This window comes from Salvia miltiorrhiza, chromosome 3 (assembly GCF_028751815.1).
Source record: "Salvia miltiorrhiza cultivar Shanhuang (shh) chromosome 3, IMPLAD_Smil_shh, whole genome shotgun sequence".
Taxonomy (NCBI): domain Eukaryota; kingdom Viridiplantae; phylum Streptophyta; class Magnoliopsida; order Lamiales; family Lamiaceae; genus Salvia; species Salvia miltiorrhiza.
The window spans coordinates 37205012-37227074 of record NC_080389.1 but is presented as its reverse complement, the minus strand read 5'-3'; positions in this window follow the sequence as shown (position 1 = coordinate 37227074).

Sequence of the window (22063 nt, the reverse complement as noted above, 5' to 3'; positions counted from 1 at the left end):
CGTTATATTTTAAATATCCCTTTTATTAAAAATGATGAAATGCGATCCTTCCTTGTTTGATTATCCCCCTTTCTACCCCGCTCCTAATCTCCCTCCATTAGTCACGGTTTCCCCGGCTTAATTATCCTTAATTAGGGCCGGTCGTGACAGAGTGGTATCAGAGCAGTTCATTTGCTCTGAACCCTAGAGTTAGCCCATTTTTCTAGTATGATCACTAGTATATATGAGTCAGTCAACCAAAGCTCATCACTTCATCACATCGTCATGCTCAGCGCAAGAAAGAAGGTGGTAATGATTTTAAAACATTGAGAAGTTCACGTTCTATATGAATGTACTGATGCTTACATTCAAGTTTTATGCTTTATTGATTGATTAGATATCTCAATAAACTTAGATGCGTTAAGAATGCATGATCACTGTTACGAGAAGAACAATAAAAGCTAGAAACTCAGTTATATATCACTATAGCCATGGTGAAGAGCTAAGAAAGAGGAAGAGAATCCAATGAAAGTAGTGCAAGCGGAGTGCCACGCACGGATCACTGACGCAGGCATTGTTCTTCATTCAGGTTGTTCACGCAAGACGGAAAACCTAATCAACTACTGCCTTATTCAATGATAGTTTAAGTATGATATTGCTTATAGCGATGAGTGTGACTTATGTAATCAGTTAGCTAATCCCTAATAAGTTGAGACTCACTTCTAGCCTCGATTATCACTAGCTATGGCTTGAGGATAACTTTCATGATTCATCAATGAACTTCAGAGTTAGACTTACGAGGGGTCAAAATGCTTTGTATATGATGTTAATAATTCGATTAAAGCTATCAGCTTATAGTTTCAGATATTCGGAACCATTCTGCTTACAGTACCTATCATATTAGATGAGGACATGACTGAGAATCCCTATTGATTACGATCACCTACTACGAATTGGAAAGACGAGATGTGATATGGGTACTAACAATTACCAACCATTATGATTGATCATAAAAGTTTACTCAAGTGGGTAAGACGAGAGAAGTTCTCGAAGATGGTTCAGAGTTTAATAATAGCTAGAAGCGCCGACAGTGGATTAATGCTGAAACAAATGAATTAAGATTCTAATGAGACCCTAAGGATATACTCAAGATAAGTATACATATCTTAACCTATCGAGGACATCGCCTCAGTTAGAACGTCTTGGATTAGGTATTTAGTCTGGTAGCCGGAATGAGAGCATTGACTAAGGTCATTCCATGACTTAGCATTACATATGGTGACACATACCCTATAAAGGTGCTCAGATGAGCAAAAGCTATTTCCTTATTGAATGTGTGATGATTCAGAAGGTCTTTTGCAATAACACGGAATAGTACTTCAAATTATATGGTTGCATTTCAAGCGCTATGTGAAGAAAACACTAAGTACTAGAAGTACTACACAAAGATCATATAGAGGAAGATTGTTGAGTAAGGTCGAGCCTACCTTATTTCGCCTATAGAAGATGTTTAAGGATTGCATTAAACTAGGAGGCAGACTCCAAGTTTGAGAAGCTCTAGAATATTCTCAAGGACATGTTCAAGATGTTAAGAAGAAAGTGGTGATTTTAGACCAAATATACCTTTTTCAGCCAATGAACAAGAGTTGCCAAGTTCGGAAAAGTATTTCCGAGTGACTGAGAAGTAGTTATGTCGGACCTGGCCAGTCCACATGACCAAAATATCAGTAGTCGTCATATATGGGTCTCTAAACCTATATATTTAAACTTTCATCTGAAAAGCCAAGCGGGTTCAGATTATTAGGTCATTTCGTTTCGACCTTTTAGTCAATTCATTTCTACCCTAAGGCCATTTCTTTTCAATCGTCTGACAAAATTGTTGATTCACTTCACTCTGCGTAATTGCCATTTGTGACTTTAATCATTGTGGTTTGTTAGTTGTTAGTAGATTTCCGGTGACCTAAAGACAAACAAGTATTCACCAGATTAAATCCATCAAACAAGTATGCCTCGACCCAAGGGTCAATCACATGATGCAGCTAGACCATCTCTTATGGATTTGGTAGAACGTTATTATTTTTTTTTAGAAAACAATGATTGTTCTGATGTTTTTGTATGCCCTATGTTGGCTTAGTTATGTTTGACTAGTATTAGTACAAAAAAAAAAAATTGGTTCCATGACCAAATTAGTTGGTGATGGCATTGCTAGACAGCCAGTTCATCATGAGTAGTACTTGGATAGATCAATACATCTAGATCCATATGTTAATGTAGAAGTTCTCATCGAAACAATTTTCTTATGTCTTTTTAGCGACCTTATCGATCTTTTGCGGCAAGTCAATTCCGCCACATTTTACTTATATGCTTGCACGAGAAAGAGTGCGAGCAAGATTTGAGAATCAAGAAACGGTTTACAGAAGTGATGATATGCATATGTATGTATTGATGACTACGTGTCAACTCATCAGTACGCCACCAAAACAAGGGAGTCCGAGAAGAAGAGGAAGAATTCCACGAGATAATGAAAAAGGCCCAGTACCATGGCTAGAACAATATAACGCCACTAACTATACAACAAAAATATAGAATAGAAGAACTATTTCTACGAGGAAACCCACCTGTCTTCGATAGGATAGGAGATCCAACAAAGGCTGAGACTTGGGTACAAGCTAGTGAGCGCATCTTCAATTTCTTGCGCTGCACAGATCTGGAACGTCTTACTTGCGTATCCTCTCAGCTGACTTATGGTGGGAAGCAAGGAGGAAGACAATGACAATTGAGTAGTTAGGAAATTTAACGTGGGAATAGTTTAAGACTGTAATATATGACAAGTATACACCCAAAAGCTATCGCAAAAAGAAAGAAATGGAATTTTACAATCCGAAGCAAGGAAGAACAACAATTACTCCATATGGCATGATGTTCTGCGATACGTCAAGATATGCGCTAGAGCAAGTAGACACATATGAAAAGATGGTTAAAAGAATTCGATGTCGGACTGAGGCACGAGATTAGAATGGCTTGGGCAAGCCATGGTGGATCGTCTTACGTGGAGTCGCTTAGCAAAGCGTTATGCATTGAGGCAGCAATGCTGGGAGAGAGACCAGCAACTGCGCCTACGTCTGCACCTCCACAAACTCGGGCTCAAAACTTTTGAGAAAGAAAAAGAGAATGGGATATAGTAACCCTGGCCAAGCTAAGGAAAGGGCCATGGCAGGGGCAGACGTCACAGCAACGTGGCTATGACACCTCAAAACAGATGGGGGATAACAAGTATGGGACTCCACCCTGCCCAAAGTGGAACAAGAACCATGGGAAACTCTCCAGTACTGGTAATGAAGGTTGTTGCATAGTAACTGGAATGAACATTATACAAATCGTTACCCGAATAAGCAACAAAGGGCGGGTCTCAGGCTAAACTCGCCTGTTCAGAATCTGCATTTGAGCAATCCAAGCTTTGCCCAACAATACCAAGAGCAGTAACCACACCAGCGATAGCAACAACAACAATAATAGCACGTGTGTGCTTGAATTTAGAGCTAAGCATAAAAATTATTCAAGTTGGAGTGAACAACTCGTATGTTATGCCGATGAGAGACATATACATAATTTTAGGAATGGAATGGATAGTTGAGAACTATGCCATCATCATTTGCAATGAAAGTCAAATTTCTTTTCGACCATGGGGAAGAAACTGACACGTTTTCATGGGATCAGCATGGGTAGGAGAAAGACGATCATCTCCGCCCCTCAAGCAACAAAGATGATAAGAAAATGGTGTCCACCCTACCTTGTGTAGTTGCACAGAAAACTAAAAACCGAAAAAAAAAAGTATAGGAGACGTGACAATCGTACGTGAATTTCCAAATGTTTCCTGGAGATTTCACTGGGGTGCACCCGTTCTTTTTGTAAAAGAATAAAGATGGCACATTGAGAATGTGTATCCTCGGTCCGAGAATACACATCAACTTATAGAGAGTTGAACAAGGTGACACTCAAGGACAGGTATCCTCTAACGAGGATAGACGACTTCTTCAAGCAACTCAGAGTAGTGAGTGTGTCCTCAAAGCTAGATTTAAGGTCTAGGTACCATCAACTATAGATTCGATGAGAAGATGTACCCAAGGTGGTCTTCCGAACCAGATATAGACTCTATGAGTTCGTAGTGGTGTCATTTGGATTGACCAATGCACCAGCCATGTTTGTGGACCTCATGAACCGAGTGTTCCACCCGTACTTAGGCAAGTTGTCTTAGTTTCATAGATGATGTCTTGATCTACTCGAGGAACGAGAAGGACCATGAGAAACACCTGAGGATAGTCTTAAAAATATTGAAAACAAAGCATCTTTATGCTAAGTTCTGCAAGTGCGAATTTTGGCTCAACAAAATCACGTTTTTGGGACATATTATCTCATTAGAAAGGATCAAAGTGCACCCTGAGGAAGTATAAGTTGTACATGAGTGGAGATCGCCTACTAACCCCAAATGAGATCAAAAATTTCTTGGAACTAGCAAGTTGCTATCAGAGATTCATAGAAGGATTTTCCAAAATAGCAAGACCAATGACCCTATTACTCAGGAAGGGAATTAAATTTCTTTGGACAAGAGTATGTGAAAAAAAAAAAAAAAAAAAGATTTCAAGAAGCTCAAGGAGAAGTTAACCATAGCTGTTCCAGTAGCTAACAAATAATATGTGATTTATACAGACGTGTCCAAGGAGAGTACTTAGTTGCATGTTAACGCAAGAAGGAAGAGTGGCAACATACGCATCACGATAGCATTAACCATATGAATTGAACTAGCCAACTCATAAACTAGAATTAACTACAGTAAAGACCATAAAAGTTTGAAATACTTTTTCGAGCAAGAAGATCTTAACATGAGACAGTAAAGATGGCTCGAACTAGCGCAGGACCGCGACTGTAGTATTAACTACCACCCAGGCAAAGCTAACAAGGTAGACGACTCCTTGAGTCGTAAGACTCAACTTAAGTTGGGATCTCCCCTTACTTAGGAAGAGGAACCCATGAAAGATTTTAGTAGAATGAATTTAGAAGTGATTCAACCACTAGAATCTGTAGAATGGATTATTGCCACGATGGTAATAACACCCAACTTTATAGGAAAGCTGATAATGCGAAAAAAAAAGAAAAGAGAATGAGACCTTGGAGAAAATACGTTTAGCAATAAGATCAGGAGACGTATCATGAGACGTGGATAATGCGTTAATGTTGATCAAAGATTGTGTGTGTTCACACGATGAACAATTCAGAGATGAGATAATGAGCGAAGCTCATTCCACGTTATATACTGCCCACCAAGGAAGCACAAAAAGTACTAGGACTAGGAAGGAAAATTTTAGTGAATAGATATAAAGAAAGATATAGCTTCATTTGTTGAGAGATGCCTAACATGTTAACGAGTGAAGGCTTAACACCAAAGACCATATGATAAGTTACACCCATTGGAATTTCCAGATTGGAAGTGGGAGCACATTACAATGGATTTCGTGGCTAGTTTACAAAGTCGAAAGGAGGGAACACCGCCATTTGCGTAATAGTGTAGTGACTCACGAAATGCGCTTATTGTATAACAATACCAATTAGATACTAATCGAACAAGCTAGCCTAGTTGTATACCCGAGAAATTGTGCGTTACACGGTGTGCCCGTGACAATCACTTATGGATGTTTAAGAGAAAAATTCAGGCTATCGGAGATTCGAAGTTTACATCCAGGTTTTGGATGAACTTGTAGAAGGAATCAGGCACGAGGTCAAATTTTAGTGTTGTCTTCCACTTACAAACGGATGGACAGTTTGAGAGAACGATTCAAACTCTCGAAGAAATGTTAAGAGTAATAGTACTAGACAGAGGTTGAAGTGAGGAATCAGTGTTGTCATTGATTTAGTTTGCATATGATAATAATTATCAGGCAACCATCGATATGACGCCTTATGAGGCAGTATATGAAAGAAAATGCAGATCGTTACTTTACTGGGCAAAGTAGGTGAAGGAGAATCTTAGGACCAAAAATGCTCAGCGAGATGATCGAGATAGTTCGATTGTCAGAGAAAGAATAAAAGAGGCGATAGACAAAATTTTTACTTTGATACGCGCCGACCTGAGTTACATCTTTAGTAGGAGACATGGTCTTCCTAAAAGCCATCTCCCTCCAAATGAATAATTAGGTTTGGTGTCAAAGGTAAGCTTATGTCACGATTTCTGGAACCTTAGGAGATTCTAGATAAAATAAGCCTAGTGGCTTAGGATTGGCGTTACCGCCAATTTATGGGAATGCCCAATGTTTCCACACATCCCAACTTAGGAAGTATGTTTTCAATCCAAAGCACGTGATCTACCAAAAGAAGATGATCCTTAGCCCAGATTGAGCTATAAAGAAAGGACAAAAGCCATCTGGGATCAAAAAGTGAAACAACCCAGGAGCAAGTCTATCACTTTAGTAAAAGTCCAATGGAGACACCATGGATAAAAAAAAAAGCAACGTGAGAACTCGAAAGCAAGATGAGAGAACTTACCCAAAACTTTTACGATGATATGCAAATTTCGGGACGAAATTTTTGTTAAGAGGGGTAGTATGTAGTAGCCCGCTCTTTTATTTATGATTAAGACCAGTAAATCGATAATTATTATTGCATCTTTCAGTAATTGAAAAGTCCAATAATTATTTATATTTAGAATTCAACTAGGATTATAAATTATATGTATTCTTTGCCTATTATTATTTTAGTTATGCTTGTTAGCTTCGCGTGAGAGAATCGGGATATAAATTATTGAGCCAGTTAATAATTTATATTTTCAAATCTATAACTGACTTAGCAAAGTCAACTTAAAGTTGTTATTTTATATGCGATAGAGATTTTATTTCTATTAGTTACTTGAAAGTCGTGATTTGGTTCAGACTAATGAGAACGAGTTAAATTAGTTATTTAATTCGTAGAGATGTTATATCGAAGCATAGTTATTCAGCAAAACCTAGAATCGATTTTATAGATATGCAATGATACAAAAAAATTAGATTTGCAGATATAGCTTTACACAATGACTTAAGAGAATTATTTACATCACCACTATTCCCTACTTACAATCAAAACCTATCACTATCACAAAACACTACAGCTACATACCTACAAGCATGCGGGAGAGAAAAATGAGAGAAGCTGTCAATCAGCCGCAACTCTACCTATTCTCTCTCAAGGCTTTCACATGGCATAGATGACTAGATACTCATGTATAACTACCAAATTCACGCCTGTAACAATTCAGCTGCAAACTTCCTTCTTGAATTTTCAACCTGCATTCAGAATGAAAGCAATCCACAGTTTATTTCAGTTCCTATCCTCTGGATTCAACAACAGCAGCAGCCAACCATGCACCAAACATTCGCAAAGCATTCAAGGTATTCATTGAGCTCCATATACTACTTTCCCATCATACATACTCTACACTTAAGCATGATAAACAAACTACTATGGCTAGTTTTACCCACTGCATAATCGAATTATAGAAATGCTAGAACTCAATAGAAACATGAACTGGGTTTACAACAAACTTTGAGTTTCGTTCACAATAGAGTATTAAGAATGAACTTAGCTTTCATTAAGGAGGGGAGGTTGCCCTGTTTCGCCGAACCGAGGAGCATCGGCGGAGGCAGAGCTATGCTGCTTGTCGGGCGAGATCAGGGGAGAACCCGGCGACGACGACGGTGAGGCTCTCGCCGAATCACAGAGCGGCGACGCCTTGTGGAAAGAGAAGCTAGGGCTCAATTCTTTTGAGTTGTGTATCCTGAAATTGCGTCTGCCTCACCATCGCCCGGAAGAGCAACGACAGCGGTTCGCGGTGCCTTCACCCAGCACCGACAGCTACGGAGGGAGCCGACCTCGCCGGACCTCAGAATGGCGACAGAAGCAACCTCGCTCGCTGGTTTTCCGGTGACGGCGGTGGAGGCGATTTCTGATCCAGGAAATTAGGGCTCACCTCCTTTCTACCTCGCATCTGTGAAGTGGGAGGAGGGACGCCAGTTTTCAGGCAAAGCCGAAGAGCGGCGTCGACTCCGCCGGAATTTCTGAAGCGCGATCGAGCCCAGGCAGTGGCGGCGATGTCGCTTGAGCCGAAGGAACCTAGGGCTCGGTTGGGTTGCTTCGTCGAGACTGAGGAAGGTGAATCGGATGAGAGGGGCGGCGCCCTCAACCGAACATGAAGCTTAGAACGACGGCCACTCGCCAGTTCCTCAGCAGCGGCGGCGGCGGGTTCAGGCAGAGGAGGAAATAAAATTTGGGGCTTCCCTTTTTGGGTTTCCTTCATAGATTTGAAAGGCGCTGTGAGAAGAGAGAACGTGGAAGGAGAAGGGTGGCCGACGTGAAAGAAGGGCGCCGGATCGATGGCGGCTGAAACAGCCGGAGACGGCGGCGGCAGGACTCGCGTGGAGAGAGAGACGGAGCCTCCGAAATCGAAAGAGGAGAGGGAGATGGAAGCTCGGTTTCATGAGGAAATCGAAGGCGGACAAGAGAGAGAAGAGCGCCGGGCTCAGGCGCGGCGACGACCGACGCCGGCCGGAGCAGGAGGCGGACGAAGCCGCCCTTACGGAAGGGAGCTGTGAGCGTTTCTGAGAGAGAGAAAGAGAGCGGATGATTGTTAAGGAAGAAAAAGAGTTGGGCCATTTGATTTTTTTCTCTTTGGGCCGAAAAATTGGGCCTTCATTTTAATTATGTGGGCTGCAGATCTAAATTTATAATAGGCTGTATTTAATTAGTTTGGGCTAGAGTTAATTTTTATTTGGACTGCCATTATTATTTTTGGCTTAAAATCAGGCCCAATTTAAGGGTAGTCTAGATTAATCTATTTATTAAATTGAGCTAATTCTAATTATTGATTAATTTAGAATGAGGCTATTAATTAGTAAGTGAGTTAGAATACTCCAAGATGAGCGGATTAATTATTTATCCACCCTCATGAGACGATCCTCAATTAGTTAATTTTATTTATTTAATCCGACAATTAGGATTTATAATAGAATCTCCCAGATTATTATCTCAGAATAATAATTATCGGAATACGAGTCATGCATAGTTAAATTACGCATTCTCATTAATTGAGGATTTCATTCGAGCAAATATCTTACTTTATATCATCGCAATAAAGGTGAAGCGCGAGGGTAAGAATAGCCAGACAAGAAGCTACTTTACCAAAGCAAAAGTTGCTATCAGGTGGGCATTACTTTTACTATACGTATATAGAGATCCCCTGCGTGTCGTAGGCCTCTTATACGAATGAATGCATGAGATGATCTAACTGTTAATTTCAGTTTCATATATCAAATGAGTTTAAATGTTACATTCAAGCAAGTTATTTCATGGCAAAATCATTGAACTGAAAATTATTTCAACTATTGTCTTGCCATAAATGTTTCAATGTTTGGTATGATATCTATCTGATGTGGCTTTGCCAGTTATTATGCAATCGAATTCGGGTCCTGAGCAGTTGATAGCTATCCTGCCAGGGCTAGTGTACACCAGTGACCGTGAGTCATCTAGCGGGTTGGCCGGTCAAGTGTTTGTGAGAGGTGGCCACCTCTCCGGCACACAGTTCCAGATATGATAGATTACAAGAGAACTTAGACTGCAGTCGAACTTTAAGAATCACAAATGAACTTAGTAAGCTTGGGCCTTTTTAGCAAAAAACTCCCTTGCTGTACTGTTTATGATGGCATGACAATTTACAGTTTTGAAGCATGTATTTTTATACTTAGGCATACGTGCCCACTGAGTACTTTTGTACTCAGCCCTGCATATATTTCTAAATGTGCAGGTTGAGTAGCTGCCGATGGTGATGAAGTGACGAACGGGACTCTTTTGTCTTATTATGTATTAATGAACTCTAGGGATACATGTCTTCATACATGTAATCAGAACCTTATTCTGCTGCGTACTCAGAAGTTTTATGTTATTTTGGCTAAGTCGGAGTTATCCGAACTTATTAGTTATTTGAGTCTATACGACTAAACCTCCGTTATATTTTAAATATCCCTTTTATTAAAAATGATGAAATGCGATCCTTCCTTGTTTGATTATCCCCCTTTCTACCCCGCTCCTAATCTCCCTCCATTAGTCACGGTTTCCCCGGCTTAATTATCCTTAATTAGGGCCGGTCGTGACAGTCTCTCTTTCTTTCTTGATACACGATTAAGGATATTAAACTTATGCACTTGAGTGAAACTATTAATATTGCTTTTCGGTTGTCTCATGTAACTTGATCACTTTCTTTATATAGTAATTTTTTTTCTTTTTATTCACCTTTTCACGTATCACAGTTAACATACTAAATACCAATTCCTTAAAACTCATATCGAAAAAAAAGTGACCAAGTTTCACTTTTAAAAATTCATTCTATAAAATTGAGTTGAGATAAATTTTGGTTGAGCTAAGTGCTATTCATTTTTATTACTTAACAATTTTTAACATTTATGAAAGTATCACCTATCCATACACTTGAATCTTGCATGCACACAAAACGTGAGTATTCGCAGCAGCAAAGTAACAACGAAAGTACTGCAGAAAGTAATGAACAGTGTACCGCACAACGATTGTTTACCCAGTTCAGTGATAAAACACCTACGTCTAGGGCGTCACGCCCAGGGTAAATTTTTCACTAGTGAAGATAAGATATACAAAGGACTTACACAACAAACAATGTGAATGATACTCAGTGTGAATGATAACATATACAAAGGACTTTCTAGCCTCTATATCTTCCCAAACCCTCACAACGATGAATAATTGAGAGACAGACAACAACCAACTCTCTGAGTGTGAATGATACTCACTCACCACCTACACCCACAAAAATAACATTCACCAACAGGCTGGTGAAAGCAACAAACAAATAAGATAGCACTTCCCCAACATATTGCTCAAAAAACAATGCAAAAGCAATCGAACAAGATCACACACACTCACGAATTGTATGATCTTAAACCCACAAAATTACTCTTTAATATGTAGAAGAATATCAATGAAATCAGCAGCCAAAAACGTTTTCCTCCTTCTCCTTAAATAGGCAAACCCTAGTAAGAGTTATATCTTTAATATAACTCTAATGAAGATGATATAATTAATCTATAATTATAATCCCTCAATAGTTCGTGCATATTGGAGATATAATGTGAGATATATCCATAAGAGACATGGTATACTCAACCAAGAATATGCTGCTGGAAAAACACAAAACTGTTGAAAATCTGCACTGGACTGTATCAGCCAAAGTACCAGATCCATTAAAGACATTGATTGATACTTTGCTTGTAATCGTATCTGAATATTCTGAGATACTACTGGTACATTGTCTATATAATGACAATCAGCTAGGGCTGTAAACAAATCAAGCCGCTCGCAAACTATTTGGAGCTCGGCTCGAAAAAAGCTCGTTCAAGTTCATTTAGAGAAGCTCAATAAATAAACAAACCAAACTTGAGCTTAGTAGTATTCCGCTCGTTAGCTCGTGAACATGTTCATCAAGTGATTCAGCTTGAAAAATATAAATTATTAGTAGATACAACTTATATTTATCCACTAAAATTAATCATAATTGTATTAAATCTCTAATTAATTTTTTTTGTTATAAAAACAATTAATATATTTATTATTTTGAATAAAATAATTTATTTTAAAAATAAAATAATCAATATTTTGAATATAAATATAAATTTAGAAAGTTCGTATAAGTTCGATTAGGCTCGTGAGCCTCAAAGTATTCAGTAAATAAAGTTCGGAATTCGATTCGATACTAAACAAACCAAACTTGAGCACACCACTATTTAATTAGGCTCGGTTCGATTACACCCATACAATCAGCATGATTTGAGTATGATCAATACTCAACCATTTATATCGAATCAAATTCAAATTCGGTTGGTAATCTTGCAGCTGAAAATTCATAAAATTGGTGTCCTCGTACATTTAGTGATTTAGATTAAACTAATCTCACACAAGTTTTGTCTAATTTATTTTGTTTTTTCTCCGTAATTTATATACTCCAACTTGTTACTGAAATAAAGTTATTATACGAACATAAATAGCGTCGGCATATTTCTCCACGTCATTAAATTGGAAAAAATGGATAACGACAAACCTTTATTTGAATTAATGTGTTAGATCAATGCCATGATGCAATTTCGATTTTTGTCGACTTTTATTTGAATTATTGTCTGAGGAAAGACACTTAAAATTGGAAAGGAACTAACAAAATACCAATTATATAAAATGATAAAAGATTAAAAGAGTGGGGCATGGGGAACATTGCCCCGAATGACCTATCAATTTATGTTCAATTTCCTCTTCCACAGGAATGTTAATCGGATCAATTCATCGACTTTTGAGTATTCTTATAGAATTGTCGAATTATTTGAGTACGAATTAATTAGATTAAAAAAAATTGAGTTAGAAATTTCTAAACCCTAATTATGCTAAATATTTGGATTTGGGGCTAACCCATCAGACTAGTCGAGCTCGTAAATTTATCAAAAAAAATTAACTAATATATTTTTATTGACAATATTATATTATAAATACACACATAAATAAGTGACATTTCAACATTGACTTACATAATAACTTATGTGCAACTCTTAGGGGGGTGTATTGGTTGTGGAGTTTAATAGATTTCTATGGATTTTAAAAGTCTGGGTGTATTCGTTCCAGACTTTTAAAAGTCTGCAGAAATCTGGGTGTATTCGTTCAAGACTTTTAAAAGTCCATGTAAATCTGGGTGTATTCGTTTCAGACTTTTTAAAATCCATACAAATCTAGGTGTATTCGTTATTCCATTGACTTCAAATCCGGAATGACTTTCATGGATTTCATCCAAAAAATACACACAACGAAATCCGGCCAAGAACCACGAGAATTGAAATCCATGGAGTTTTGAGCGAGCACTGAGTTCCAGCGGCCGCGGCCAAGAAGCCAGCGAGCGCCGGAACTCAGCACCCGTTGAGAAACTCCAGCGCTCGCTGGATTTGAGCGTGCGCTGGGTTCCCAGCGGCCGCTGGGTTGCAACGGTCGCTGGGCCCAGGCAGCCCAGCCCAGCAACGCCTTTAAATACCCGTCTTCGATTTGTTTCCCCTCTCACATTCGACGGACGCCTACAGCCCTTCAAAAAAGAATACAAGTTCAGGGTTCTATATTAGCTTTTAGCCAGGTATTTTTTCATAAATTATATATCTTCATAGTATTTTAATTATGCAATTTTTCTATAGCATGAATCTTGTACCTTTATAAATTGTTAGCAACTGTATGCTATGTTTCTATTGCATGTGAGTTGATTTTAGTTTTTTGTTGATGTTTTTTATTCATTCATATAGTACTGTTCGGTGTCTAATAATATTATTATGGGAGACTCTCAACCACAAGATTCCAAAAAAAGGGCATGTATGAAGCATGGACGCAGGAACAAAGTGATGCCTTGTTACGAATTCTGGCTGAATCTGCAATTAGGGGATGGCGCGATAATAGTGGTATATTTAGCAAAGCAACAGTAGAGGAAAGGATATTGCCTGTTCTCAATGAAAAACTTAGGTCCAATAAAAATTATAATCACTACCAAAGTCGTATCAAATGGTTTAAGAGCCGTTGGAATGCGTATTCAACACTGTTGAAGTTTAACTCTAGTTTTGGTTATGACAACGACACCAAAAAATTCACGGCCCCAGATGAAGTATGGGATGCGTATATAGAGGTAAATTTGTTATCAATTATTTTTTAAACACAATTTAATTTAAATAATATAGTTAATTAATAATTTTCTTATTTATGTTTTTAGGCTCACCCAAAATATGCATACTTACACACTGGGAGTTTTTCGGATTATGATGAATTGAGGCTTGCTGTTGGAAACGGTGTAGCTGTAGGAAGAAACGCAATTGGAGTGGGCAGTGCTACTGATGCTAGGACAATAGGAGTTGATGAAAGTAGAGGTCCGCTCATAGAGGAGTTGAATTACGATGCTGCTAATGAGGCGTTTGTAGTACTGGGTGAAGATGATCCACCGTTATCCGGCTCCAAATCACCTTTGGAGTCCACTGAAGTGCCTGTGGAGTCCACTCAGAGAAGAGCTCCCGCCAAAAGAAGCAGAGGCCAGTTTGAGACAAATTCAGGCCACACTGAAAATAGTTCGCATCAGGAGCTCATGGTAGAAATTAAAAAAGTCACTAGCACTATGGATCAAGTTGAAAGCCTCTTCGTGAAACGAGATACTACGCTGGAGAGAAGAGAAAAGGAAAAAAGTTTTACAACTTGGGATGCTATCTTAGAAATTCCTGATTTGAGTGAAGATGACCGCTACACAGCATTTGACTTGCTTGTTACAAAGTCACAAAAAGATGGATTTATGAAAATGTCTGTTCCTGGACGCAAAAGATGGATAGAATTCAAGACTAGGAAATAGAGGATAGTTAGTCATCTTTTTTGAACTATGTTTTTATTTTTGTTTCACCATCTTTTTATGAGTACATTGTTTTGTTGGTTTTATGTTTTAATACTTTATTTTGTTGATTAATGAATGTTTTTTTATGAGTATTTTTAAAAGGCTATTTTTTGTGAGTCCCTTTTATTCTTATTTCAATTATTGTTTCATTGTTTTAAATGGCAGCATGAATTATGAAGATAAAATTAACATTGCAATTGAAGAAGACATAGATGAAGAACTTGAGGATGAAATCGAAACAGAGATGGAGATTGAACTTTCTGATCTTGTTAGGCAACTGATGGAAGCAGCTAAGGTAGTTATCACTCTATTGGGAAATATTATGACGCTACATCCGACTGCTGACAACGCTCTGATGCGACGACCAAAGACTAGGGAAGGATTCCGTTTTATTTCGAGAATGATGGATGGAGATCCGAGCCAGTTTCGACAGTTGTATAGAATGTATCCTGACGTCTTCATCAAATTATGCCAGATCATTAGGGAGAAAGCCCATGTGGATGATACACGATATACAACTGTTGAAGAAATGTTGGCAACATTCCTCATCATTGTAGGGCACAACGATCGTTATTGTAACGTTCGTCAAAGGTTTGGTCGTTCGCATTTTGCTACTAGTCAGAACTTCAACAAAATATTGAGAGCATTGAACACCATAGCACCGGACATGATGGTTAAGCCGACTGGCGCAATACCCGCTAAAATTCGGGAAAGTACCAGATTTTATCCTTACTTCAAGGTATAATATTTCTGCTCTTGTATTATATTAAATATTTTTGGTTTTTGTATAACACATTCACCTATTATTTTAGGATTGTATCGGGGCTATAGATGGCACTCATATCCCGGCCACGATAATAGGTAAAGAGGTGAGCTGTTATCGTAACCGTCATGGGGTGAATTCGCAAAATGTTTTGGCAGCTTGCAACTTTGATTTGCAGTTCATCTATGTGCTTAGTGGATGGGAAGGCTCAGCCCATGATTCCAAAATTTTAAGTGATGCGTTGTCTAGACCAAATGGACTCCACGTGCCTCAAGGTAAATATTTTCTAGTAGATTGTGGATTTGCTAATCGTCGTCAGTTTTTGGCTCCGTTACGTGGCGTTCGATATCATCTCAAAGATTTCGGTGGTGATGGTCGTAATCCAAGAAATGCAGATGAGTTGTTCAATCTTCGACACGCATCATTGCGAAACGTGATTGAACGCATTTTTGGAATCTTCAAATCACGTTTCACAATTTTCAAAACAGCTCCTCCGTTCCCTTTTCAGACACAAGCAGAGTTAGTTTTGGCTTGTGCTGGATTGCATAACTTTCTCCGAAAGGAGTGTCGTTCTAATGAATTTCCAGTCGATGTTGAAGAAGGAAATGTTGCAGCAGATGTTGAGAACGATGCGGACATTTTGGATTATCTTTCTCAAAGCCAGCTGTCTCAGAGGAATGAAGCTAATGCATGGAGAGCAAGTATTGCTAATGCTATGTGGGAAAATAGACACATAACTGAAACCGATCAAGACACACAGGCGGAGACCGAAGATAATAGTTAGGGAGGTGTTTTGATGGATGTCGTTGAATTAACGTTTTATTTTTCAATGTTGGATTTTTTATGGATGTTGACGTTATTTTTAGATTTTTTTTAATGGATATTGGTTGATTTTATTGAGCATGAATTATATAATTAGGGGTGTATTAGTTGGAAATTTGATGAATTCCACGGAATTGAGCATGAATTAGGGGTATTTGTTTGGGATTTGAGCGCTCGCTGGGTTCCCAGCGTGTTCTGCCTTCCAGCGGCCGCTGGAGCTCCTATTCAGAATGCACGAATTCTGGGATTTTACTCAAATCCCAAACAAATACCCCCTAATTCATGCTCAATTCCGTGGAATTCATATTTTTTGGGTTGCTTATGTTAAGAATTTGTCTATATTTTTTTATTTTCAGTTCATCATACGTTATATTCATGTAAAATTGTATGATCATAAAAATATAATAACATGATTAAAATGTAATGAAAACATGAAACTCATGAATCAAATGCAAACATAATTGGTGAAAACAAACATTAATCATTGTTCAAAAGATAAAATTATCCAAACTCATAAAACAATGTCAACATTAATATAAAAACTCAGAAACGTGGTCTCCAAGAATCCCACTGGCGCTGCAGCTCGGCAATCTGCTGGTCTTGTGCATCAAAGCAAGCATTCATATCATCTCTCATTGATGTCATCGATGAGTCAAAATGAGCTCGGAATGCTCCCATGGATGAATCAAAGTGTGCACGGAATGATGTGAGATCATTCTGAACCTGCTGATGGTAGTCTCTCGACATTGAACCACCAGCTGCTCGCTCTCCATTCCCCTCGTCTTCTTCCTCTGCCTCTTCGGCTTCTTCTTCAGCTTCTTCTTCGTTCTCCTCTTCTTCATCATCACCGGCGGTCCCAGATGGATCGGCACCAGGATCAATGCGGGGACGACGGCCTGCTGCAATCTCGGCGTGTATGTAGTTAACTACACAACTCCTCTTCTCATGAGGAACCAGCGTGTATCGGTCAGAAATCAATTGAGCTTCTCTGAGCTCATCATAATTAATGTACTCACCATCCAGCTCATCCTGACCATGCTGAGGCCCTTCTGTCGCAGCAAGAACTCCATTCTTGTGTGCCAAACCAGTGATAATAGTAGCGAAAGAAGCATGGGCAGTAGGGCGCTTCTTCGCCCGAATCATAGCAGCCCAAATAAACTGTGAGATGCACACTTTTGTGCCATCTAAGTCACACTCCAGCAAAAATACCTCAACTGCATTCACCTTATTCGCCTGCTCCTTTCCAGACACATTATATGCAAGGAATTTATGAACAATGGCCAACGCCGGATCCTTAATGTACCCACTAGGCATACCCGAACTATCCCAATTATCACAGTCAGTCAATCGATTCCACACTTGATTAACATTCCATCCCCGAGTTTTATCAGATAATCCACCAATACTGAAACCAAAAACAGCTTTCATTCTAGCCAAACTAATGCGATACTCTCGCTCATACATCCTAACTTTAATCCATTTCATATCACCAGCCATTTCCACATTAGTCATAAATTCATAACATAGAGGATCATACCCAGAAAATTCAATATTTTTAGCATACCATTTCATCCCTAGATTCTTCAAATACAAACCAACTTGCCGCTCAAGATTCAAATCAGTAATCAACTCCCAATCCAAGTAATGCGGAGGAGTAATATAGTTCGAGTTAAATTTCTTAAATATTTCTCCCTCTAATTCGCTTTGCAATTCAAATGGACATCCATACCTTTCGCTCAAAGTAAGCTCCTCTCTACCGACGTTTGCGTTCTTCGTTCGGACCATTATATCGTTGAAGGTGATTTTAGAGGGTAGTAGTATGGAAGAATTGTAGTTGAAGGTGATTTTTTTGGGGGGAGGTTCTGGAGCGGCGCTGGAGAGGAGAAGAATGAAAAAAATTAGGGCACTAGCGCTCGCTGGCCCTTTATATAGTAGTTATTTGGTCCCAGCGCTTGCTGGAACCCAGCGCTCGCTGGGTTTCCAGTGGTGCTGGGACTCAGCGGGCGTTGGCATCATGGATTTCAATTCCAGAATTATCCCCCAAATTCTTCGAAAATCAGTGAAAATCGGGGTGAAATCCAACCACGAATTCTTTGAAAGTCGTCTGGAATCTATGTGAATTCCATGGAATTTAAAATCCATGGACTTTTTAAAGTCTGTGGAAATCCAGAACGAATACACCCCCCTTAGAGATATAAAGATGCGCACATTTTTGTTAAATAATTATAATTTTCTAATTTTTATATTAAACGTTTTATGTTAAGTATTGGATTAAAAACACGAAGAAATAAAATGATGACTATAACTTTCTACATGGCAATTAGTTGTTAATTTTTTTTAATGACGTGTCTCACCCTCTCTATCTTCTCTCTCACTCTCTCTCTCTCTCTCTCTCATACAGAAACCCTCTCTCCCTCTCTTCCCCTTACTTCGCCGCCTCCATCTCCAGCGAGGGCCACCATTGGCAGCCACTCTGCGGCGCCTCCTGCCCCCTATTTCTCCATCTCGATCGGCTCTCTCTCTCTCTCTCTCTCTCCATTATCCACCGCGCTACACAGCCACGACCCCGCTACACAGCCAGCGCCGGCGGCCATCACCGTTACTTCCTCAGCCCGGCGCCGCCCCTTTCTCCGTTTCTATTTCTTCTCAGACCCTCCACCCTAATTTTCCCAAGTTTTAGAAACCTTTCCCCCCTTAATCTCAGCCCAAAATCTCTCTGAAATCCCCTCCCTGTCCTATCATACGACAACGGCGCCCAACGGTTGCCGCCGTTTCACCCTCGATTCACAGTGAGAATCACCGCCCACTCACATCCGGCCCAGCCGCCCTCCACCGCCTCTATCTCCCTCACTCTCTCATTGGAACGGGCAGCAGCCACCTCTGTTATCCCGAATCCAAAGAAATTCACCATTTCAGCTGGATTGCGAGGAGGACGATGAATTCGCCATTTCACCCAATCTTATGAACCTTAATTTCAACTCGAAAATTATGAGATTCAATCCAAAATAAACCCTACTTATACGATTAGGGTTGTTAATTCTAAGAAGAACAAAAACGACGACGTTTTGATATTAATAAAATTAAATAAACGTAAGGCAAAACGACGTCGTTTTGCCTATCGAAATTCTATGCCACATAGATTAGTCCGGCTGCCAAGTCATCTTCAATTTTGATGGAAAACTTCCCATGATGCAAATCGCGACTCCTTAATTAGTTGTGATATACTGAGGCAGAATTTCTGAAAACGATGCAAAATGCGAAAACGAAATGTGAAATTTTACAATTAACACAAAATTTAACTAAAATCATAAACTAAATCTTTTTTTATTTTTCATCATTTCTTTCACTTTTTACACTGGATGAAAGCGTCGTGGGGGGGGTGGTGGTGGTGATGAATTAGGAAGACTAGAAATTGTTATCAGCATTCCCAATATGTATCCAGTTGTGCACTCTTCCAATTATTTTTTCGTACCACTCGTTCCTCGCATATGCGGTATAGATATTGGGGCGGCTGGCACGAATGGTGTTAATACTTCCATTGCACCAATCGTACCACTCTTTGCCCTGACATATCTTGGTAGAACGACATGGATGGGGCTAATGGGCGCGTTAGCCCCTTCCATTCCTCTGGGTGACATAACAGATCTTGAAACGGATGGTTCAAATTCGTACCATTTCGTTCCAAAGTTTTTTAGATCTGGATTTGCATCTTATAGTTCTCGTAGATTTGGAAGTCTTGGAACTTATCATATAAAGGGCTCGTCGGTGAGAGAGCAAGAGAGAGATTTCGAAAGAAGAAGAAAGTGATTGGAGTAGATGGTAGTATATCAGTGGCAGTATATCGGAGCAAAAGTTTTAGTGGCGTCACGAGAGGATTAAGGATTCAAAGAAGTGGATGTGCAGCAGATGAACTAGGGTTTCTAAGAGAGATAGAGAGAGTGCAAAAGTAAGGAATAGAGAGAGAAGTTGTATTTTTTTACGTAGAAAAAAGAGGCGGGGTAATTCTGTCTAAAACACTTAATTTTAGCTACAACTTATTGAAACTATGTTTTGATGAACAACTATTAATTTTCACTATTGTGTATGGCTATAGTACAAAAACTGCTTCTTAATATAGTATTCATTTTATATTTGTTTAATCTTTATAATATGTAACATTTATTTGAATTAATGCAAACTAAAAATATAAATTCATAATAGTGATAGAGAAAAACATAAGTTAGTAGAAGAAAAACATATATAATACTCCCAGTAACTCCCTCCATTTCACGAAAATAATCCACTTTTAATTTTCATACATATTAAGAAAATACATTCAATATTATTTGAGATCATAATTTATTTGTAATTATTTTATTTTATCCTTATTTGGTGCTCCACATATCATTTTCACCAATATTTGATAAAGTTGGTTTAGTAGAAGAATGTTTTTACAATGTTAATTAAGAAATTGGGCTAAGTTTTGAGACATTCCAAAAAGAAATAAATAATTAATTTTATGGAATAAATGACTAATTTTGTGGAATGATGAGGCAATATATTCAAATCTTAGCAAAATTGTCTAATATCATCATGTCGGTTTAATCTATTCTTTGTAAATATCAATTATATAGGAATCCTATATTTCATTCCATTCCATTCCATTCCCATTATCATTCCATTTCAAAATCTATTCCATTATCTTCTAATTTCATTCCTGCATACCAGCCATCACCTAAGACCATTTTCATCACATTTGTTTTATGAGAAGATTTTATCACACATAATGGAATTAACCATAATATACATGTATTAGGCAGGGCCGGCCCTTGCAATAGACCCAAGGGGCAATGGCCCAGGGCCCCCAAATTTTAGGGGCCCCAAAAAATGTAGAGCCCAATACTATTATACACCCTATACAAAAAAAAAAAAAAAATTATTTACTCAATTTTTAGGCACAGCAGTCCAAGTCCAATAAACTAACGTCTCTCAGCTCATTTCTTTCTTTCCAGACCAGAAGCAACGTCTCTCTTTCTCAATTCTATTTTATCATTCACAAAGTCTTTCTCTCTCTCTCTCTCTCTCAGTCTCTCTTTTGCTCCAGACTCCAGCAGCCCAGCGCCCTGCTCTCTCTCTCTCATTTCCCCAATACTCTTATCTCTCTCTCATTAACTCCATCTTATTCTTAATTCTCTCTATTTGCTTGTGATTGTGAATTTCAATTTGTTTTTGCTTCGTCCCTGCCATTCGACTAAAATTAAAGTGTGAAGAAGGATGGTATTTTTTTAATTTATCAGAATTCAGAAATTAAATACTCCCAAGGTATTCTTCGTCTGCCCTCTATACTCTTTAATTTCTGATTTATTTTATCTTTGATTATTTTGATTAAATTTGTGTGACTACAAATAATATGTTGCCTAGAAAATATGCATCAGGAAGTCAAAAAAGAAATAGAAGAAAAAGAATTGATGAGGTGATTAAAACTCAAAGATGAGCTCTTCATAAGTTTCTTATACCTAGTTCTAGTTCTTCGGTGAAAGAAGTAGAGGTGATTGAGAATGAAGAAATTATTGACAATTTTGCTTCTCAAAATGCTAAAAGATCTAAGTTATTTTTATAAGGGCAAATTGCATGAAAATACCCCACTTTAATCCAAATTTGATTTTTTGACAATCTTTTTTTTGTTGCAAAAATTTGAACGAGCTTTCAATTTGTAGTAATGTCTGTCCGGAGATACCTTCCTGTAAGGCTTTCATTTCATTGCATCCATATAGTGATATGATAGACATTGCAACCAAAAATTGCATGGAAGGTATCTCCGGACGGACATTACAACAAATTGAAAGCTCGTTCAAATTTTTGCAACAAAAAAAAAGATTGTCAAAAAATCAAATTTGGATTAAAGTGGGGTATTTTTCATGCAATTTGCCCTTTTTATAATTATTTTGTCATTGTTTTCTAGTTTATTTCACTTTATAGTTAATGTTAGAGCATCAACAACCGTGCACCTGAGTGGGTTGCACCCA